Below are 22421 nucleotides of genomic sequence, written 5' to 3'. Positions count from 1 at the left end.
TATGAAAGCAGATCAAACTCAAACTACCTATATACAAGATAACTGTGCTATCTCAGTCTAAAGATTATATGCACTGATATGATTTATGACAAAACATTGACAAGAGTAAACTCCATGTGCTTGTCATAAGTGTCACTGGTTCGGCCTACTTATCATTTATAAGTGCCTATCAAGTTTGTTATATGGCATGAGACTCACCATTCCATCTTATTTATATCTCATATAAATAACTTGGGAACAAACATGAATACAATCTTTCTGGATAAGTCATGTCCTTATTATGAAGTATCCTCGATTGTGAACCTATTTATGATACTTTGTGCTAGAAATATTGTCACTCATATTCTTAACAACTTAAGAATAATATTTCTAACAAAATATCAATGGACCTTTTCTATTACACATAAATATATTATGTAAACGGAAAAGTGGAAATGCCTTTTATTAATAAAATTATGTACAAGATACATACTAAATGATATGCTCTAGGGCATACTACTAACACATGGCCTGTGGAGGCTGAGCTGGCAGAGCAGGTTCTCCCATACCCCCAGTCTCAGCTGCTGCAGGTGGAGCATGACTCTCCACTTCCTCCTCAACTGCCCTCTGAGATGTAGGGTCCATATCCTATTCAAAATAAGAAAGACAAACAGATCTGCATTAGTGTCACCTCGACTCTTACAAATGCAATGCATGGTATGGACTCAATCTAGGCCCAGAAACGCCTAAACGGTGCTTTGATACCACTAAATGTGACACCCCTTACCCGTGTACAGTATATCCGAGTAAGCAATGTCACACGGTGTATCGGCACCCTCTATTTTAATTTAATCAATTTTTGTCATAGTTTTGAATATAACTTGTGAAATATAATATATTTGAGCCATTTGTCGAAATTATAATTTATTTGAGGTTCCGAACGTTTTATAAAAAATCCAGCAGAGTACCGGCTAAAAATGGAGAAAACAGTTCTTCGGAACCTATGAAAAACACTTCCAATAATCGTATTCAATCATTCTCAAACTCCAATGTCATCACAAACTCAATATTTTTCAACAACATTTCTCAATCAATCATTTCTCAGGGTACTCATATATAAGCAATGAATAAATACTCAAATTTTTCCATACATAACCACAAATCTTTATTATTTACATGACCATCAAAATACATTACATAAGTTTCATTTACACAAAGGAAAATAAAAATTGGTTACAAAATAACAAAATGAAGCCTAGTGTCCTACCAATGCACTGTGGAAGGTGAGGTGACACGGACACTGTGCAGAGCTGCAGGATGGACTCACCCAGTCTGCGGTCTACTGGGCTCATGATCAGTATCTCCAGAACCTACGCGTGGCAAAAGCAATGCGCTAAGCAAAGATGCTTAGTGGTGCAATAATAAAATAAAAGAAAATAGCAGAAAATAAATATGTATTTAATGTATATGTCTTATTTGTTTTGTATCTGTTATATTCATTTATTTCTTTAACTTTGTCCATTTTCATTCATTTAGTTGCCCAAGTAACCTATACTGGACGACTGGACTGGATAAACGGGTAAACTAGCACTAGGTATCTAGTACCTCGGGCCGTCACACCGTCGGTCACATATGCATCTCCCGGTGTGCAACAGAACAGCTAATAAGCTGTAATAACAATAGGCACAAGGCCAAATATCAACACAAGGTCAGAATGGCTAAAAGCCATGAAATCACAGAATGGGATATTGCCATGTGCGATCGCTAATCGAACCTATTGGCATGCCAAACTATCCAAACCAATCTTGTTAGGTATACTAGGGCATTTGATACTTTTGAATTCTTCAATTTTTGAATTTCAAGTTTTGGTGTCACTATTCACCTCATTGGTCAACAAAAATGTTGACTTTTGGATAGAAAATAGGTACATTGGTTTTAACACTCCCAATGTACCACATTTTGCATTTAAAACTTGTTGGAATTAATCATCATTACCATTTCTAAGCTTAAATCCAAGAGAGCAGAATTTTCAGTTTTTGAAACCCAACTTTACTGTTCCATTGGGCACTGTTGCAGTGGGAATTTGAGGAAATGGTAAACATAAAAGTTGTTCCTTATTTTGTCTAGTTGAATTTTTTTTTTGAATCACTCCATTTGGAGTTTTGTAGCTCCAGATATGGTCCAAAAACCATAGCTGGCCGGATTGGAAATCTGCAGAATTTACCAAATCTACAGTACAATGAACAGTAATTGCCACTGCCTTGTTGGATAGGTTCTGGTCATAATTTGGGGTAGGTTTCTTCATGAAAGTTGTTTGTCTATGTCTTAACTTGTTGCTGTAACAATTTCAGGTCAATTGACCATATCTACAGTGAGTTATGGCCAAATGAACAGTTTACTGTTCATTTGGTCATTCTGTAGAACCTGTTTGCAGGGTATCCGGATTGGGGCCAATTTTTGGTCCACTTGCTTTGGTCTTTTGGACATGGTTTCTTCAGAAAAATTGTGCCATTATAAGTCTAGTTTCATGTCCAATTGGCCAAACACCAATTGGACCTACACAACCAAAGATATGGCAGTCCAAACAGGCTGGACTCACAGCCTCATTGCTGCTGTCACTAGGCAGCCTACCAATTGGGTTTGTAACACTTTAGTTCACTTCAAATTATGATTAACTTGCCTCAAATGGTCATTAATTGACCATTAGAATGTCCATTAATCATTTCATAAGCCAAGTCCAATTTTTCACTCCCAAAACCCTAATTTCCCATTTCAATTCACCCATACACCTAGTTAAACTCTTTCATTCATCATATATGTGTATATACACCTTAAACATAATCTCTAATTCATTCTAAGTCCATTAAAACAATCAGACTCATTCCTTCCTTAGGGCTGCTGAAATTTATGGTACACATACACATGAGTTTTAGTTCATTTAACTTACAATTTCATGCTAAATTCAAGTCCTTAACATGGAAATAAAGGAATATTAACATAAGTAAGCACTAACCTCTTGGCTCAACTTATTGAACTTGTGAAAACTCTAAAATTTCTCCTCTTTGTGGCTGCCTAGAGCTTCCTTAGGGTGTGTGGATTAATTTTAGTGAAGATGACTTAGGGTTTTGGGGAGAGGTTTAAGAGATTTTTAAGCTTGATTTAGGAAGAAAAATGGAGGGTTCTTGGTTATGGTGGTGCGGCTGAATGAGGAAGAAGATGGCTGAAAATTTTTTTAATTCTTTGGTCTTAATTTATCTCTTTTATTAGTTAGTTAATTGGTTGTTTAAATTTGATTGGTGGTAGCCTTTAAATGACATCATCATATGTCATAAATGAGCTTTGTTTCTTTTTTTTTTTTGATTTTTCTTTTCTTTTCATCACTACTCATTTTCAATTTAATTTTTAGTAATGTTTATTCATATTTTATGTCATAATAATTATTTACTCAACTAGACAAGTCGTCCAAAAATTGCCTCTGAAGGCGAAATGACCAAAATGCCCTCCGTTTGGCTTAACGGGTCAAAATTGTCTGTACCAATTGAAAAATTTTTCTAAATATTTTCTTGGCATTCTAATGCCATAGGGACCTCAATGACCCTTCTCTGTAGTCCCAAAAATTATTTTATGAATTTTTCCCCGGGTCTAGGGCTCCTAGTTGCGAGAACCGCAACTTCCCTCTAGGTTACTCATCGCTTGGGCACCGGCTCATTTGACTTTGTTGTATTTTATTTCTAAAATTTTTACTAAATTTTTCTTATTAATATTTGAGTTAATTATGGTTCCTGACTTTAGTTTAAATATTTTTCCGGACGTTCTAGCTGTCCGGACCGACACCGATCATCGGAACAGTAGAATGTACGGAGTTGCTACAGGGAGGGTGTTACAACCTCAGCTGTTACTGATTGTTCTATGGTGTGATGCCCCTCTTCCATACTGAATCACAAGGAATTCTACCCCCTGGACAACTAACACAAGGAGATTTCCCTCCATTAGTCCATATTTATGATGTAATGCACTATATGTATTAATTAATGACAGTTGAGCAGTTATACTTATCAAAAATTTTCAAACATGCAATTTCAAAACTTGTATAAAAACCAAAGCTCTTATACCACTAAAACATATCACACCTTATCCCTGGTAAGGCATGACATATTCCCGTAGTATACCTAATGAATTACGGAACTTCACCTACCGATAACCCATTAGTTATATTACAAAGGATTTTAAAACAAATTATTATTTTTTATCTTATCAATTCTTTTGCGGAAAACTGCATGAGAATAGTTAAAATTCCATGTAAACATTCATTGGAAATAATGATAGACTAAATATTACAAAAGTTACATTTTCATAAGTCTCAAAATAAAATACAAATAGTTATAAACGCAAACTACTTTAGTAATGCAGTACTTTTTAACAAAATGCTCAATGTCCGTACATCCATACATATAGGTACAAAATACATCCAAAGGAATCACAAGGGTATACCTAATGTAAATACCCACAATCAATACCAAAATGCTGCTTCCAAGTCTCTCACTTGGCAGCCTTCTCCTTTCCCTTACCTGTGATAGCATAAAGAAGCTATCGCTGAGTATATCACTCAGTGATGCATAACTAATAACTTTAAAACTTAAGGTAAAACACAATTTATCAAAGCATGATAAATCACATTTTTCTTAAGCATGAAAACTTCACAATAGTTCTAAGTCCATAAGAGCCATTTATTGGAATAACATTTCAAAAGAGAAATCACACTTCATAAATCACAATTCACAAAGCATTAGTATTGCCAACATCAATACACAGTTCAGGCCATGACACAAAATTTCATGATCAGTGCCGTGTTGTACACCACGACAAAGCAATCTCAACCTCACTAACTGTTATTAATGAGGGAAGGGCTAGCTAGCTAATGAAAACTCATGTAGTTTTACCCTACTAACCGTTATTAATGGGAGGCATAATCAATATCAATTATGAACCCCAAGTAGCCGTTACTACTGGGGAGTTTCGAAAGGGACTGTCATGCTAACTATGGTTTCAAAACAGTTTCTAAAAATTTCCCACTCAACAATCACATTTATAAACTAATAAACACATTTAAATTCATCATAATGTCCATATAAAGGTGGCAACACCCAAATTTCTTAAATGCAAGAGAAAAACCATATTTCAGTCAAAGTAAACTTGTTCAAAGCAAACTCATTCAATTTAACACATTTCAAGCAATTTATAAGTTTAAAAATGAAGAAAATGTTAGTTGTGCACAAACCTTTAATAATTCTCCTTCCTTGTCACCAACTTCTCCTTGTCCGTTCCAACTTCTTTTTCTACTGAAAATACACAAATAAAACATCTTAATACCAATCTCAATTGCTGCCAAAAACTCATTACATGCATGTCTAATGCATCTCAAGTTAGCTTTGCAAATTTTAGAAAATTTTGGTTTTGGACAACTTGGTGCCCCAATCTTTGAACCCAATTTTTACCTAGTTTCGATCATAATTTGGTGAGATGTTCTTCATAAAAATTGTTCATCTAGGTCTTAACTTTATTTTCCTTTTTGAATGCCTAATTCGGAGCTGTGTAGCTCAAGTTATGCCTAAAACATGATTATTGTTCACGTCACTATTCATGATGCAGATTTAGTTCTAGCAGATTTATTGATCCAATTTCATTCAGCAATTTGGTCAAGTTAAGTCCATAATTTGGTCTAATGTTCTTCATATGAAATGTTCTACTATGTCTTAGGTTTCCATCAGTTTAAGAATCGCCTAAATCGGAGTTTTCTAGGGAGAGTTACGGCCATGCAAAATTTACTGTTCATATGGTAAATCTGCAATTCTGCAGATTCGGTGATTCAAATTCGCTAAGCAATTTGATTGGGTTAAGTCCATAATTTGGCCTTAAGTTCTTCATATGAAATGTTCTACTATGTCTTATGTTTCCATCGGTTCAAGAATTGCCTAAATCAGAGTTTTCTAGAGAGAGTTATGGCCATGCAAAGTTTACTGTTCATATGGTCAAATTCTGCAGGTTGTAGAATTTTGTCTCTAAGTTCAAGGCTCATTTCGGATAGCTTAAGGTCATTTTCGGTGTAGGATATCTTCATGAAAATTCTAGCTCTACGTATTAAGTTTCGTTTCCAATTAGTTTCACACTAATTGGAGTTGTGTAGCTCAAGTTATGGGCTTCCAAACACACAAAATTCAGTGTGCAAAATTCTGCCCTAAATTAAAATTTTCATTTCTTCAATTACTTCCACTAACCAATCTCAATTCATATTTAATTCATCTAAAATGACTATAATTTAGCATTAACACATCAATGGCACTTCCTAGCACAAAACCTATAATTTTCAAACACCAAAGTTTTCAATTTCCCTAATCCTACCATTTCATTATCTCCTTTCATCAACCCAATGTCAATTCAAACTAAATAAACCTCAAATGATCATAATTTAACACTACACGCTCCAATTTCACTCTCTAGCACCAAAACCCAATTTTTCCATGAACCCTAATCTTCCATAATTTAATTTATGCAATCCCATGAAATCTTACTACTCCCAATCATGCATACTACCTCAATTTAACTTATATTTATCATCAATTTAACTAAAATACATCAAAACCCTAATTTTTCCTAAGTTGGCCAAAACCCTAGTTTAGGTTCCATGCATGTTTCCTTTCAATTTATCATAAAATTTCATCATAAGTTAACTTCATTCAAGGCTTATACAACTAATCTAACATGAAAAGAAACTTACCTCAAGTGACCACTTCTAATCTTCAATTTCTTCTAACTCTTTTGTTCTCTTAGCTTCTAATCTCTCAATGAAAGATAAATTTGATGTTTTCTACTAATTAGATAGAAAACCCATGGAGAAAAAGTGGGGAAAATCAATGGTTGAGAGAGGTTGTAAGTGGAAGAATGAAGAGAGAAGAAAGAAAAGAGAGGGAGAGGAGGTGTGTGTGTGTGTGTGGGGGGGGGGGCAACTAAATGAGGACGGGAGGAAGATGGCTTTCTTTTATACTTATCCCAATTATTTATTTATTTAATTAATTTTTATTGAGTTGTCCAAAGCCCATTGGTCCTAAAATTTTAATTGGGTCAAAATGGACCTAAAATTCTAGATTTTTGTTTCTTTTATTTTCCTTTCACCTTATACTTGAATTATTTTCCTAAAAAAAATTATTCCATAATTCAATTCATTAGTTTCACTTAAATTAATTAACATTTTGGTCAAAAGTCAACTCTTTAGGTGAATTGACCAAAATGCCCCTCATTAGTTCATAATCCCTCTTTTTCAATATGCTGGTGGATCCTTATATTTTTGGATCACTTGAATTTTTATTATGTCTATCTCAATTAATTTTCTATTTATTTTTGGTCCTCAAGGTGTCTTTGAATAGTACTAGTCACGAACCAAAAATGGTACTATTTATAACTCGGAGGTTCGGGGTGTTACAACAAGTTAAATGAGCCGAGAGTCACAGCGATGAGTGACCTTCTCGGGAATGACTGCGAGATCAGTCTAAACTCAAATTTCAAACCGTAAAATATGACGCCGCGGTCCTTAGGACTATTGCGAACACAGTGGAAAAGAGAAAATCACAGAAAAGAATTGTTAAACAAGTCAAATAATTAAGTCAAGGATCTAGAAGAAATATCGAATTATTTGCAAATCGGATCAGATCGGCGAGGGGCAAATTGGTCAATTCACCCCTAGAGGTGACTCATGTCCTAACCGTCCAATAAAATGTGAGGAATTAAAATTTTGATGTATAGATTTAAATTGAAGAAGTTATGGGGAAAAAAAAAGAAGAAATGAAAAATTCAAAAAGTAAAAGCTTTATGACATCACCATGACCTATTGATGACCTAATTAAATTATTTATTTTATGAGATAATTACTAAGTTAAAAGACAAAAGAATTAAAAAGAAAATCATTTTCTTCTATCCTAAGCTCTTTGGCCGTCCCTCTCTCTTGGTTCTCTCTCTCTTTTCTCTTTTTTTGCTCCATAACCATGATTTTTCAAGCTTTGAAAGCTTGAATCCATTCTATAAACCCTAGCAAAAACCCTTAGAAAACTCTTAATTAGGCTTTGATAAGAAGTTGAAAGGAAAGAAAGTGAAGAAATTGAAGAAGAATTTGAAGATTGGAAAGCTCTAATTGAGGTAAGTAATTGAATTTGAAAATCTTATCTTATTTATTGTATATGTAGCTCACTTAACTTAGAAATTATGAAAAATTAAAACAAAATAATTGTTGAGGGACCAAACATGAAATTCAGCTAGCTAGGGTTAGGGTTTGATATGAATGAGTTTGATGGTTGTGAATGGTTATTTGAAGTGAATTAGTTGTATAGATCATGAATATACACTTTAAATTTGCATTAGAGTTGAAATGTATGTAACTAGTATTTGGAGCTTATGAAAAATTGGAGAAAAAATTTGAGAATTGGTCAATTGATGTAGTTGACCTTATTTAAGTTGAGAAATAGTCAATTGTGACCATTTGTGGTGTGTATGAATTGTTGGAAATAAGTTTAAATTCGGATTGCAAAGGGTCAGTCTGTAGGTAGCTTGACCTAGGTCCTTTTCAGGGACCAAAACTAAAAATTTACCAACCCAATTGGTGTGAGGCCAATTGAGAATGAAACTAGACACAAAATGGCACATTTTTTATTTAGGAATCATGCCTAGAAAGTGACCATAACTTAGTAAATAATTAGGCCAAATCCAAAATTAGGCACACTAACTGTATAAAAATGACCAAATGAACAATAGTTACGTAAATGACCATAACATGGTCTAGGAAGGTCCAAATGACTTGAATTTTATACCGATAGAAAGCTGAGACACAGCCCTACAACTTTCATGAAGAAAATAAACCCAAATTATGACCATAACCTATCCAAAAACTCATGTGTATTCAACCCACAAAAACTGCCATAATCCAAGAAATTACCCAGAATTCTGGGTAACACCAAATCCGGCCAGCCATGTTTAAATGGCCATAACTAGGGCTACAAAACTCCAAATGGAGTGATTCAAAAAGGAAAATAAAGTTAAGAAATAAGAAACAACTTCTATGGAGAAAACTTAGCCAAATTACCACAGCAACTTGACCAATAGAACAGTGTAAAATAGGACATTAATTCTGAAATTTTGGAATTTCACCTAAGAGGATTTGAGGAAAACACCAAAACCAACAAGTTAAGTAACCAAAATATGGTATGTGGGTGGAATTAGAATTTCTATACCTATTAAGCATTAGAAAGTCAACAAATTGACTTGAATAGTATCATGAATAGTAACTCCAAAATGAAAATTTCTAAGAAAGTTTAAGCATATTGGGGCTAGAATTAAGAATATATGAATTAATTATTAGATTTATTATGAGATAAGATACTGAAACACTATAAATTACATGTTTCAGTAGAAAAAGACCTGGAAAAGGAAAGGGCAAACTGAGTCAAGCCCTAGAGGCGACTCACATCAAGTTTGTGCACAACAAACTTAAAATTCTTTGTTTATACTTAACAATTCTTGAAATAAATGTTATGAATAATTTTAATTGTTATGGCTTTGAAAATCTTATTTGAAAAATAGTGTGTTTCCTACTTTGTAAATGAAAAGTTTGGAATGAAATATGATTTGTGAATTGCATGAAATGTTTGAATAACTTGATTTAAATTGTTTTTTATTCACACTTGGCATGACAATATCACTATGTTCCTCATCCATTTATGGGGTGAGTTTGACTACATTCCTCCCTCTCTGGCTTGCCAGTCTGAGGTGAGTTTGGATGAGTACTCATTAGCTAGCTAGCCACCTCCCTCATTGATTTCGATTAGTGGGGTGAGTTTGCCTTATCGTGGTGTACAACACTACATGTTTAGAAATTTTGTGTCATGGCCTAAGTTGTATTATTGATTGGCAACACTATGATTATTAAATTGTTTGATCAAATTTGTGTTATATTAAGCTTTGAAAATTGTGAAATATTTAAATTGTGATTTGTTATAAATGTGATTTGAAAAATTGTGAAATGTGATTGTGAAATATTTGAACTGTGAATTAATGACAAATGTTTTATATTTTGGATTTTATATTTTATTGTGCACCACTGAGTATTTTTATACTCAGCGATAGCTTTCTTTACTGTCGTAGATAGAGACAAAGAAAAATTAGTAGAGTGAGCTACTGATTGTTGGGATTACACGGAGACTTTTATACGGGTATTTAGTTATACCCTTGTAGTTTATTTTGATGTAAATAGTTTAGTATCATATGTGTTAATGTAAAATTGAGCAGTTGTACGTTAAAGTTTGTAATAATATTATTTTTGATTTTCCTTCGTAAATTAAGATTTGTGCATGTAAAGTTAATTTAATGTAATGTTTATGAGTTTATCGAAATATTTTGTACAATTTTTGAGTTGTGAATTTTGAATCGAGATTGGGTTGATTTGTATTGATTAAAAGTTTTGGTTGTTGCAATTGGGTTGAAATGAGTTATTTAGAAGTGTTTTTACAGGTTTTTGAAGAACTGTTTTTCCCAAATATAGACGGTACTTTACCGAAATTTTTTCAAAATTTACATAAAAATAAAAAAAGTACAAAAATTTTAACTAGTCTTTAAACTTCAAGTAAAAGTTTTAATTCCTACCAAAAGTGCTCGCCACCTTCGAAAAGTAAGAAAATTGTTTTAAAATCCCTTGTAGTATATTTAATGGGTTACCAGTAGGCGAAGTACGGTAATTCATTAGATGTACTATAGGATCATGTTACATCTTATTGAGGGGTAGGGTGCGACAAATAAAGCGGCTACTATCTCAACCAGTAGGATTATTCACCAACTGGGTCAATCTATCACAAACTTCTTAGCAAGATATTTTCCACCTAGGAAGACTGCTAAATTAAGAATCAAACTCAACAACTTCAGACAGAAAGATAATGAATCTCTCTATGATCCATGGTAAAGATGCAAAGATCTACAGAGGGAGTGCCCACACCATAGCATCTAGGATTGGCTCCTCATTCAAAGCTTTTACAATGGTTTATTACCATCAATAAGGAGCACTATATATTCAGCAATTGGTGGAGACCTAATGGAGAAGACCACTAACAGAGCTTTTAACTTTTGGAGATGGTTGCTTACCACAATTTTGAATGGTCGAATGAGAGGGGAGACATTAGAAGAACAACTTGAATATTGGACTTGGATGCACTTAGTATGATCAATTATCCAGGAGGCTTGATAGAATGCAAACCAATGCAATAGTTGCTAGTAGCCAATTCTGTGACCACTGTGGAGGAGGACACCAAAGCACAGAATGCAATAGTTGTAATGAACCCTCCATAGAATAGGTGAACTATGTGAATAATAATGGAAGCTTTAATAAGAGAGCGATTGGAAATCCCTATTCAAACACTTACAAACCTGGATGGAGGAACCACCCAAATTTCTTATGGTCCAACTAGTAGAATCAATAAAATTAGCCAATCAACAGACAAAAAGGATACAGACTGACACCAGCAGGCTTTCAAAATAGAAATCAGAACCAACCTAAACTACCATAAACTCCTGAACTATAATAGCATGAACTGAAGATGACTATGGATCCATGATGGAAAGCTTTTTAGTAGCACAACAATAACAAAGTGAAATGATCAAACAACTTACTTCTAGAATGGACTAATTGGCCACTCATAACAAAATGCCTAAAATCAAATTTCTCAGCAAGCAAGTTCTTCAAGCAAAGCCATTGTAAACTACCCAGTCAGCTTGAGGTGAATCTAAAGGAGCAATATAAGGTAATCACTTTGGGGAGTGGCAAGATGTTGGAGAACCAGAAACTAGCAACAAATAGGAACAACTTGATGAAACTTCTAGTGAGAATGAAGGTCAAGCAAAGGAGAAAGAAACACAGATTAAAAAAGGTAAAAAGAAGTAAGAGGAAACAAAATTAGAGAAGAAAGAACTACCAAAGCCAATCAACTATCATTACTTTTTCCTCAAAGATTCTAGAAGGCTAAACTACATAAATAGTTTGGGAAATTTTTAGAAGTTTTACAGAAACTCTATATAAACATCCCTTTCATGGAAGTCCTATCTGAAATTCCATTATATCTCAAGTTTTTGAAGGAGATAATCTTCAATAAAAGGAAACTGGATGATTATGAGATAGTGGCCCTAATTGAAGAATGCAGTGTAATATTGCAAAATAAAATGCCTTGAAGCTGAAAGCTCCTAGAATTTTCTCCATACATTGTCTCATAGGTAATATGAAGATTGATAAAGCCCTTTACGACCTAGGAGCAAGTGTCAGTCTAATGCCCTTATCCATCTATCAAAAGCTAAATGTTGGAGAACTAAAGCTAGCTACTATCTCTTTGTAACTAGCAGACATATTTGTCAAGTATCTAATTGGAATTCTAGATAACATTCCAATAAATGTTGGCAAATTCTCATACTTGTTGACTTCTGTCACACCCTACTCCCCTGTAAGATGTAACATGATCCTGTAGTACACCCAATGAATTACCGTACTTTGCCTACCAATAATCCATTAAATATACTACAAGGGATTTTAAAACAATTTTCATGAAATTTAAATCATTGATTAAAATCTGGTGTTATAAAATTTTTTTCAAAATTTCGACAAAGTGCCGGTTGTATTTTGAGAAAACAGTTCTTCAAAACCTGCAAAGAACACCCTTCCAATATGTTTTCTCAAATACAACTTCAATAACTTCATTTGAACCCATAATTCAAATCTCAATAATCAAATCAATCTCCTCATAAAAGAAACATTTCATTGATTACAAGACTCAAAATTAATATTACAAAACTATTCAGATAAATGAAATCCCAAATTTACATTTACAATAATTTACATTTAATTACATACCAAAATATTTTACAAGAGTTTTTATACAACTGCTCAAATAATTTACATACATATTATTACATGCATACATCAAAACTTATGTACATGGGTATACCTATGATATACCTGGAGCTAATCTGAATGTGTCTTCAAAGAAACTTACTCACTGCTCTATGCTCTTTTTACCTGCGACAGCATACAAAGCTATCGCTGAGTGGTGAACTCAGTGGTGCACAACTATAGTTTAAAATATAGTACAATATACATTGACAAAATTTACAGCAAATAATTTGGAAATATGAATACTCATCAAATTCCAAAACTCAAAATATTCATTGCCAATAATGTAAATCATTTGTATAAAATGACTTTGATCACGAAATTCAATTTATCAAATCATAACTAACCATTTAAGGTAATTCCAACAAAATCAATTATACATAAATCATAATTGAAATCACAATTCTTTACTATTCAAAAACCATGTTGTATCTCAAAAACCATGTTGTATCTCAAAAACCATGTTGTATCTCAAAAATTATGCTGTATCTCACAAATCATGTTGTATCTTAAAAATCATTCTTTATCTCACTAACTATGCAAGACTAATCCGAAAGGGCCATATTCGAAGTGATTCTAACTCACTATGGTCGGGAAGGTCGAATCAGATTCTAACTCCCTATGGTCAGGGAGGTCGAATCATCGTGCACAGTACACATCACAATAATGAATCTTCCGCAAGGGCCATATCGATAAAAAACTTAGATCTAACCTCAAATCAGAGGAAAATCTAAGCCTGTGCACGTACCATGGTAATCAAAACACAACTAACTCCATCGTCTTCTCAACAAATGAGAGAGACGGGTAATAACCTAGTCAAGAATCTATAGTGAGATATAAAATAATATCACAATCCTTTTAGTGAGCATAAATCACAATATAATTCGATTCAAATTCAATTCCAATATCCAATAATTTTTATGCTCATCACAATTCAAATCATAAATTTGCATTTTTCCATGAAAATTACCATCACAATTCAAAACATGTTCTATCACAATTTTCCAAAACATAATTTATTCAATCCATAACAATGCTTAATACTTGTGGAAATACCATTTCACAAAGCTAAATTCATACATACTATAGTAATTTCAATAATCATTGAATTAAATCCAATGCTTGTTAAACATAATACATAAGAAAAATATGTCATTTAATCATATGAAATATTCAAAATAAAATTAGTTAAAAACTAGTTGTGGACAAACCTCTAATAATTGTCTCTTGGCTCTGACTCAGTGTTCTCCTTCCCTGAGTCTTTGCTAACTGAAACACACAATTTGAAGTGTTTCAGTACTCATTTAAACTGTCTCTAAAAATAAAGATTAATAATTAACTTATTGAATTCTATTATTTCCTTAGTCAACCTAAGATATTGAATCTCGATGCAGTCTAGGTGAATTAGGTTTTAATGTTACCAATATGTCACATTTTATAGCCTTTTTGTATTGGTACATGTTACCAAATTCATTTCTATGTATATTGCGTTTTATTACAATTTATTGAATTTCGGTATACCAATTTGACCTAGCCGAACGACCTAGTTCACTCAGTTTCGGGTTTTGGTCAAAACTACAAACTTGTAGATCTATGTCTTATTGCATGCGGGGCAAAATTTCAGGTCATTCTGAGTTTACTAGACCAAGTTATGGTCATTTTACTATTGCTAGTCAGAATGTACCAAAATTGGTCACTTTAGGTCATTTTGGGTCATTTTAGGTTCGGCCAGTTTTTGGACCCGAACTTGTGCAAGCTGTTTGACTTGCTTATGTTCATTTCTAGGCTTTGGTGTCTTCATAAGACTTGTAGATATATGTCTTAACTATTCATGGTCAAAATTTCAGGTCAATTGGACCTGTTTTGAGTGAGTTATGGCCTAAACACTAACTGCTGCCCAAATGGTAAATTTTCAGGCCTTAATTGCACTAATCCGGATTTGGTCACTTTTCAAGTTACCTTACAAGCAGAATTTTGGTAAGCTTCCTTCATGAAAGTTGGCACATTTTGTGCCTAGTTTCACCTCCAATTGGTCTCATACCAATTGGAGCCACACACTTAATGTTCTAGGCCCATAACATAAACTGCCCTATTGCATTATATTCATTACTCATCAAAGGACACTTTTAACATTTACCAAACTAAACATTCATGCCAATTTTGGTTTGTACCATAACCTAAACACAATTCACAACATATTGTTTGTCATTTTGGCAGCTTATAATCATACTCAATATGTACCATAATGTACAGAATTTTTCTAACTCAATTACAACAATTTAATCACCTAACCTAGCTCATTTACATGTCCAACCTCACAACATCATACATATACACAAGCTGCCATATTAAGTTCCACAATTCAACATTAATATTCCATAAACCAAACATGAAATAATATCTTTATGGTTCACCAAACCAGATTGCCGATTCATACATTACAGTCCATTAATTTTCAAGCTTCCAAATTCAAGTACACATTCACATGTACTAAGTATACATCACCCAAATTAATTCCTACACACATAAACACTTAATTAACCCTTTAATCTACCATTTACAAGCAAGAATAAACTGTCCTCAAGGAGTTTCCATGGCTGCCAAAAGTACACATCCCCCTTTAAACATCAAACCTCAAAAATCTTTCCACAATCCAAGTACCCATAACATCCACACAAACTTTAATGAAGCAAGCATTAAAAATACCTACTTACCACTTTGGAAACTCTTTAAAACTTCACCAAAACTTGATCTTCTTGCTCCAAGTATGCTGCCCAAGGTATGTAGACAACTTTTAATGAAGGCACTTGAGGAAGTTATGGCTTATTCATGGTGGAGATGGAGCTTTGGTTTGGGACTGCAATGGAGTTTTCCAAGGGATTCATTTCGGCCAAGATGAAGCTAATTAGTAAGAAGATGAGAAATGGTTATACACTTGTCCACTTAATGATTTATTTAACCCCATAGTGCTCCACTCATCATAAGTTAATTATATTATATGTTAAAGTTTTAATTACTCAAATTATACCCCATTTCTTACACTATTATTATCATACACCACAATTTTAATTTTTATGACATTTTCCAAGGGTGCTATCATTTATTTTTAATGGAAATTTAGGTCAAAAGACAACTCGGGGTGTCAAATGACTACAATGGCCCTGTTCGGGTTGCATTCCTGATTTTTTGGTAACACCGGGTTTTGTCCGTTTTTCGATTTCTCACTTTTCTTTGTACTAATTAATTAATTTTTCTTTGATATTTATAATGGTATTTATACTTCAATAAACATTTATTTAAGTCCTAAAAATATTTTTCAGGGTTCCCCACAGTCCAGGGCTAGTCAATGGTCCACGCTGTGACTTCCCGGTGTGGTCACCCATCGCTAGGGTTCTCGGCTCGTTTAACTTGGTTACATTTCTTTGCTATTATTTTTTCCATTGTTTTTCTTGTATTTTCTTTTCTTGTATTTCATTATTTTATGTCTCCTCACTCATATCGAAGTGTAGTTCTAGGCATCCTAGCTGTCCGGACAACACTGGTCACTGGAACAGTAGAACGCACTACCGAACTTAGGGGTGTTACAACTTCATTGTTCTAGAGATGGAAAAGGATATCAAAATTCCCATAATCCTAGGGAGGCCTTTCTTAGCAACTGTAGGAGCCATCATTGATGTTAAAAATGGGCAGTTGACTCTCAAAGTAGGAGAAAAGGAAGTAGAATTTAACTTGTTTTAAGTTATAAAGCAAAAGCCAGACATGGGTTTTAACACCCCTATTTACATCGCCTGGTATATTTCACTATTCCGGTGATTGGTGTCGGTCCGGACAATTAAGAGGATTAGAACCACACTTAAGACAACTAGATAAGCCATAAACACAAATAATTAGTAATTGTCAATTAGTTAAGTATAAATAAGAAAAACAGAACATAAGAAGTTAAACGAACAGAGAGTCACAATGATGGGTGACCGTCTCGGGAACGACTGCGAAGTCGATTTAAACTCAAATTTCGAACCGTAAAATGTGACGCTGCGGTCCTTAGGACCCTTATGAACACAGTAGAAAAGAGAAAATCACAAAAAAGAACTATTAAGTCAGTCAAATAATTAGGTCAGGGAGCCAAAAAAAATATTGAATTATTTGCAAACCGGGATGAACCGGCGAGGGGCAATTTGGTCAATTGACCCCGAGAGCTGACTTCTAACCAAATTGTTAAATAAAATCGGAGAAAAGAAAATTTTGGAATTGAGAATTAAATTAAAGAACTAATAGAAAAATTAAAAAAAAAAAAGAGAAAATGGAAAAGTCAAAAGGTGATAACATCATGCATGACCTCATGCATGATGCCATAAAGAATAAAATTAATTTATTTACTTATTTGGATTTTTAGTCTTCCTAAAGAGATAAAAGATAAAATAAAAGAAAAGAAAAAAAAATCATTCTTCTTCTTCAAATAAAAACGTGCATCTCTCCTCTCTCTCCTTTTTCTCCTTAGTTTCCTCCATAGCCATGAAATTCAAGCTTTCAAAGCTTGAATCAACCCCATAAACTCCCTAAAAATTCCACTAAATTATGATTAAGCTTTGTTTGGGCTACTAGAAGAGGAGATTGAAGAAGCAAGAAAGAAGAAAAAAGGGAAGAAAATTAGTGATTGGAAAATCAAATAAAGGTTAGTATGTAAATTTGAATTCTTTTGTTAAATTTCTATGTTCTTAGTTTAATTAACTTAGAAAGTAACTTAAAGTGAAATAAAAATAATTGTGAGGGACCAAAGCTGAATTCCTGCTAGGCTTTGATGTATGTATGCATGAATTTGATTGAATTCAATATGTATGGAAGCTTAATTGAGTGATGGAGTGATGTTAGTATGATTTGAATTGGTTAAATGCAACAAAATTAGTGAGTTAGGGTTTTGAAACCTAGGGTTTTGAGGCAAAAATTTGGAGAAATTTGTAAATGGTGTCTTTGACCTAATGTGAAGTGAAAAATGGTCATTTGTAACCAAATGAGGTGTGTTAGAAGTGTTGGAATTAAAAGCCAATTCGGATTGGATAAGGTCATGTGCTGGCAGTATGACCAAAATTTCCTTTGAGGGACCAAAAATGAAATTTTACAAGTCCAATTGGTGTGGGACCAATTGGGGATGAAAATAAACACTAAATGACACAATTTTCATTTAGGAAGCATGCCCAAAAAGTGACCAAAATCAAGTGAACAAATTGACCAAAGTTGAAAAATTGCAGGCTGCCCTGTATAAACTGACCAAATGAACAATTTGGTTATAACTTGAGCTAGGCAGGTCAAAATAACCTGAAATTTTACCATTAGTTAGATGAGATATAGACCTAAAACTTTCATGAAGAACACCAACCCAAATTATGCCATTAACCCAATCAAATTACTGAGCAAAGTTGGTGACCTGAATCTGCAGAACTGCAGATTGCCATATGAACAGTAAAGTTTCAATGGCTATAACTCTCTCTAGAAAACTCTGATTTAGGCGATTCTTGAACCGATGGAAACCTAAGACATAGTAGAAATTTTCATATGAAGAAAATTAGACCAAATTATGGACTTAACTTGATCAAATTGCTGAACGAAATTGTATCAATAAATCTGCTAGAACTAAAATCTGCAGCATGAACAGTAACCATATTTTGGACATAACTTGAGCTACAAAACTCCAATTGGAGTGATTCAAAAAGGAAAATAAACTTAAGACAATGGGGAACATTTTCTATGAAGAAAGTTTTGACAAATTCCAACAGTAAAATGACCAATGGAGAGTGCAACCTAAGGCACCAAAACTGAAAATTTTCAATTTTGCTTGAAAGACCTAGAATTTGAATAAATAACCAAAACCAACAAAATTAGTAATCAAAATGTGGTTTGTGGGTGAAGTTGGAATTTCCATACCTATTAAGCCTTATAAAGTCAACAATTTGACTTGAATAGTGTAATGAATAGTAAACCCAAAACACAAAATTTCAAGAACGTCGAGTTTAGCACGTTAGACCTAGGTAAAAGTGAAGTTAAATTTATTTTGTGATTTATGCTAAGTTATAGTACTGAAACACTGTAAAATTGTGTGTTTCAGTTGAAAAGAGTACCGGGAAAGAACCCGTGGAATCGAGTCAAGGCCAAGAGGCGACTCGTTTGAGGTTTGTGCACAACATCACTATGCTTTAAAATTCATTGATAAAGTGAATGAAATATGCATTTTACTTTTGCTTTGAATTGTTGAAAGTTTATTGTCACCCTATTTATGAAGTTTTGATTTAAATTGTGAAAGTTATTGTGTATATTTGAAATGACAATGTTTAGCAAATTGTTAAGATAAGTTTTGAAACCACAGTGTCATGACCATATATTTGAACACCTCACTAGCACGACTAGTGGGGGTAATTAGTTTCGAATTTTGATTCCTTCTTTGGAGAAGTGTTGAGGTGTGCCAGTAGAAGAGGATGTGAATGGATATCCATATATTTGAGCTAGCTAGCCTTGTGATGTGATTTCTCTTTAGCCTATGGCTATTGAGATTCTATTTGTTTCGAATGGCATGATCTAACTGTGGGTTTTATGAAATGTGTTTTGATACTTTGAAATAAACTTGGTCTGCATTAAAATCTCATAATTCATGTTTTATGTTTAATGCTCATGTTTAGTCAAATTTTTGAATAAATGTGATTTATATTCTGCATAAAGATTATTTTAGTATGTTGTGCACCACTGAGTCCTAGTACTCAGCGATAGCTTTTATTGTTGTCACAGATTTAGAGACTAGAGGTGCAGCAGACTGAGCTACTGAAGATTGAGGATCATTCAGCTTGAAGTCTTCGGGTATAATTTATACCCTAACTGTAAATATTTCTTTTGATGTGTATCTATTGCACATAAATGTATGGACATGTAAAAATGGGTCTTGAGCAGTTTGTATAAAATTTGTATAAAGTTGTAATATATATTGTAGTTTGAAATTCTCTTAATGTAAATTTTGTAAGAATGTATATAAATTGTTTTGTCTTTAATGAAATATGAGTGGAACTATTTTATTTAATTTGAATGAAATGTATTGCTAGTATTTTGAGGATTATTGAATTTTGAACTTGAGAAATTGATTGAAATGAATTGAATTTGATTGTGAAATTAAAGTAGTTGTTGAGAAAAAATTTTAGAAGTGCTTTTTACAGGTATTTGAAGAACTAGTTTTTTAAAATACAGACAGAACTCTGTCAAAATTTTTATAAAATTTGCGGAAAAATAAAATAGAACTAGATTTACTTTTAATCATATGTTTTAAATACCTAGTAGAAAATGCTCACCACTTGTCAAAAGTAAGAAAATTGTTTAAAATCCCTTGTAGGGTACTTAATGAGTTATCGGTAGGTGAAGTTCGGTAGTTCATTAGGTATTCTACGGGATCATGTTATGCCTTACAGAGAGGTAAGGTGTGACATGTTTTTGTGGTATCAGAGCAAGTTTTTGAAGTATGTTTTAAATTGTGAATTTGTGTCTTTTCTTTGTTAATTACAACTGCTCAATGTCCATAATTATTACGTACAGTGCATTACATCATGAATATGGACTAACGGAGGGAAATCTCCATGTGTTACTTGTTCAAGAGATAACCTAACTTCAGACTGAAATGGAAGAAGGGGATCGCTCAGTTGAGCAGTCTGTTGAAGCTAAGGCACAAGGGGAAGCCCCAGCTTTATCGAATGTCAGTGGGTAAGTAGCACCAGCCCTGCAAATGTCGCAGTTTCCTGCACAGTTTGCACAGCAGATGGCGGCAATGTTTCAACAAATGGCTGGGGGTATGCCTGTTCAAACTCCACCACAACTGTGACACCCCTTACCCGACTACAGTGTAGCCGAGCAAGTTATGCCACTCAGTGTGCCGGAGCACTCTATTTTATCTTAATTCATTTTTATCATAGTTTTGAATATAATTTGTGAAATATAATTTATTTTAAGCCATTTACCGAAATTATTACTTATTTGAGGTTTCGAAAATTTTAAAGAAAATCCGGCAGAGTACCGGCTAAAAATGGAGAAAACAATTCTTCGGAACCTGTTAAAACATTTCCAAATAATTTTCCAAACAATCCCAACTTCAATTCATCAACAAAGTCTCAATATTTTTCAACCATTCGTTTCTCAATCATTCATCTCATTTGTTAATCATGTACAAGTCATAAATAGACATTCACTCTTCCATTCACAAATACAATTTTCATTATTTACATGAACATCAAAATATGTTACATAGATCCAAATACATATGAGAAGATAAAAATTTAGTTACAAAATATCAAAATGACACCTAGTGTCCTACCAATGCACTGCAGGTGACGAGGTGACACGGACACTGTGCAGAACTGTGAACTGCCTTACCGACTCTGTGGTCTACTGGGCCCTCTGTCCAAATCTTCAGTACCTACGCGTTGCAAAAGCGACGCGCTAAGCATAAAGCTTAGTGGTGCCAATAATACAAGAAAATATAATATGCAAATAAAAATAATAATTTCCTTGCTATTGTGTTCATAAGAAATGAATAATTATTAACTTATTGTTTAGTCGAGGGCTAATCATGTTTTATGATATTAACTTCTTCATGCATTTCGTTAATTATTTTCTTCATGATCTTGAGCTTCTTTGTATTTTTGTAATCATTCCTGATACTTAATTCTCGTATTTTCTTTAATAATCAGTTCAATCACAGTTATACTTTTCCATGCCCAAGTAACCTATACTGGACGACTGGACTGGATAACGGGTCGTTGGCACTAGACACCGCGGTGCCTCGGGCCGTCATACCATGGGACGCAGAACGTCAACCATGTATGCAGTCAGTATGGCTAAAAAGCCATGATATCACATAATCGGGCATAAAAGCCATGAATACGGGCATAAAAGCCATGAATACGGGCATAAAGCCATGAACACAGGCATAAAGCCTTTCGCAGTACTGCTAAAACAATACCCTATTGGCATGCCAAACTATCCAAACCAATCACATTAGGCCTACTAGGGCGTTTTGCATTTTTAAGTTTCACATTTTTGAATTTCAAGTTTTGGTGTCACTATTCACTTCATTAGTCAAACAAAAAGTTGACTTTTGCATAGAAATTAGGTACATTGGCTTTGGCACTTCAAACATACCACATTTTTCATTTAAAACTTGTTGGAAGTGATCACCATTACCATTTCTAGGCTTAAACCAAGGGAAACAAAATTTTCAGTTTTTGAAGCTTAACTTTACTATTCCATTAAGCACTGTTACAGTGGGAATTTGAGGAAATGGTAAACATGAAAGTTGTTCCTTATTTTGTCTAGTTGAATTTCCTTTTTTGAATCACTCCATTTGGAGTTTTGTAGCTCAAGTTATGGCCAAAATAAGTTTACTGTTCACGTGTACTGTTCATGCTGCAATTTTGGGTTTTGGCAGATTTTGGTCCAACTTTGGTCAGTA

General features: G+C 33.7%; 1 non-coding gene across 1 annotated transcript; it reads right to left on the bottom strand.

The window, feature by feature from the left end:
- Positions 1-10909: 10909 nt before the first annotated feature.
- On the bottom strand, positions 10910-11016 carry LOC131181261 (small nucleolar RNA R71). Its single transcript, XR_009149887.1, has one exon. It is a non-coding gene; the product is annotated as a small nucleolar RNA R71 (small nucleolar RNA).
- Between the last annotated feature and the right edge of the window lie 11405 nt (positions 11017-22421).

Source organism: Hevea brasiliensis, chromosome 6, assembly GCF_030052815.1.
Source record: "Hevea brasiliensis isolate MT/VB/25A 57/8 chromosome 6, ASM3005281v1, whole genome shotgun sequence".
NCBI lineage: Eukaryota > Viridiplantae > Streptophyta > Magnoliopsida > Malpighiales > Euphorbiaceae > Hevea > Hevea brasiliensis.
The sequence above is the reverse complement of the archived record's forward strand: the minus strand, read 5'-3'. Positions and strand labels throughout refer to the sequence as shown.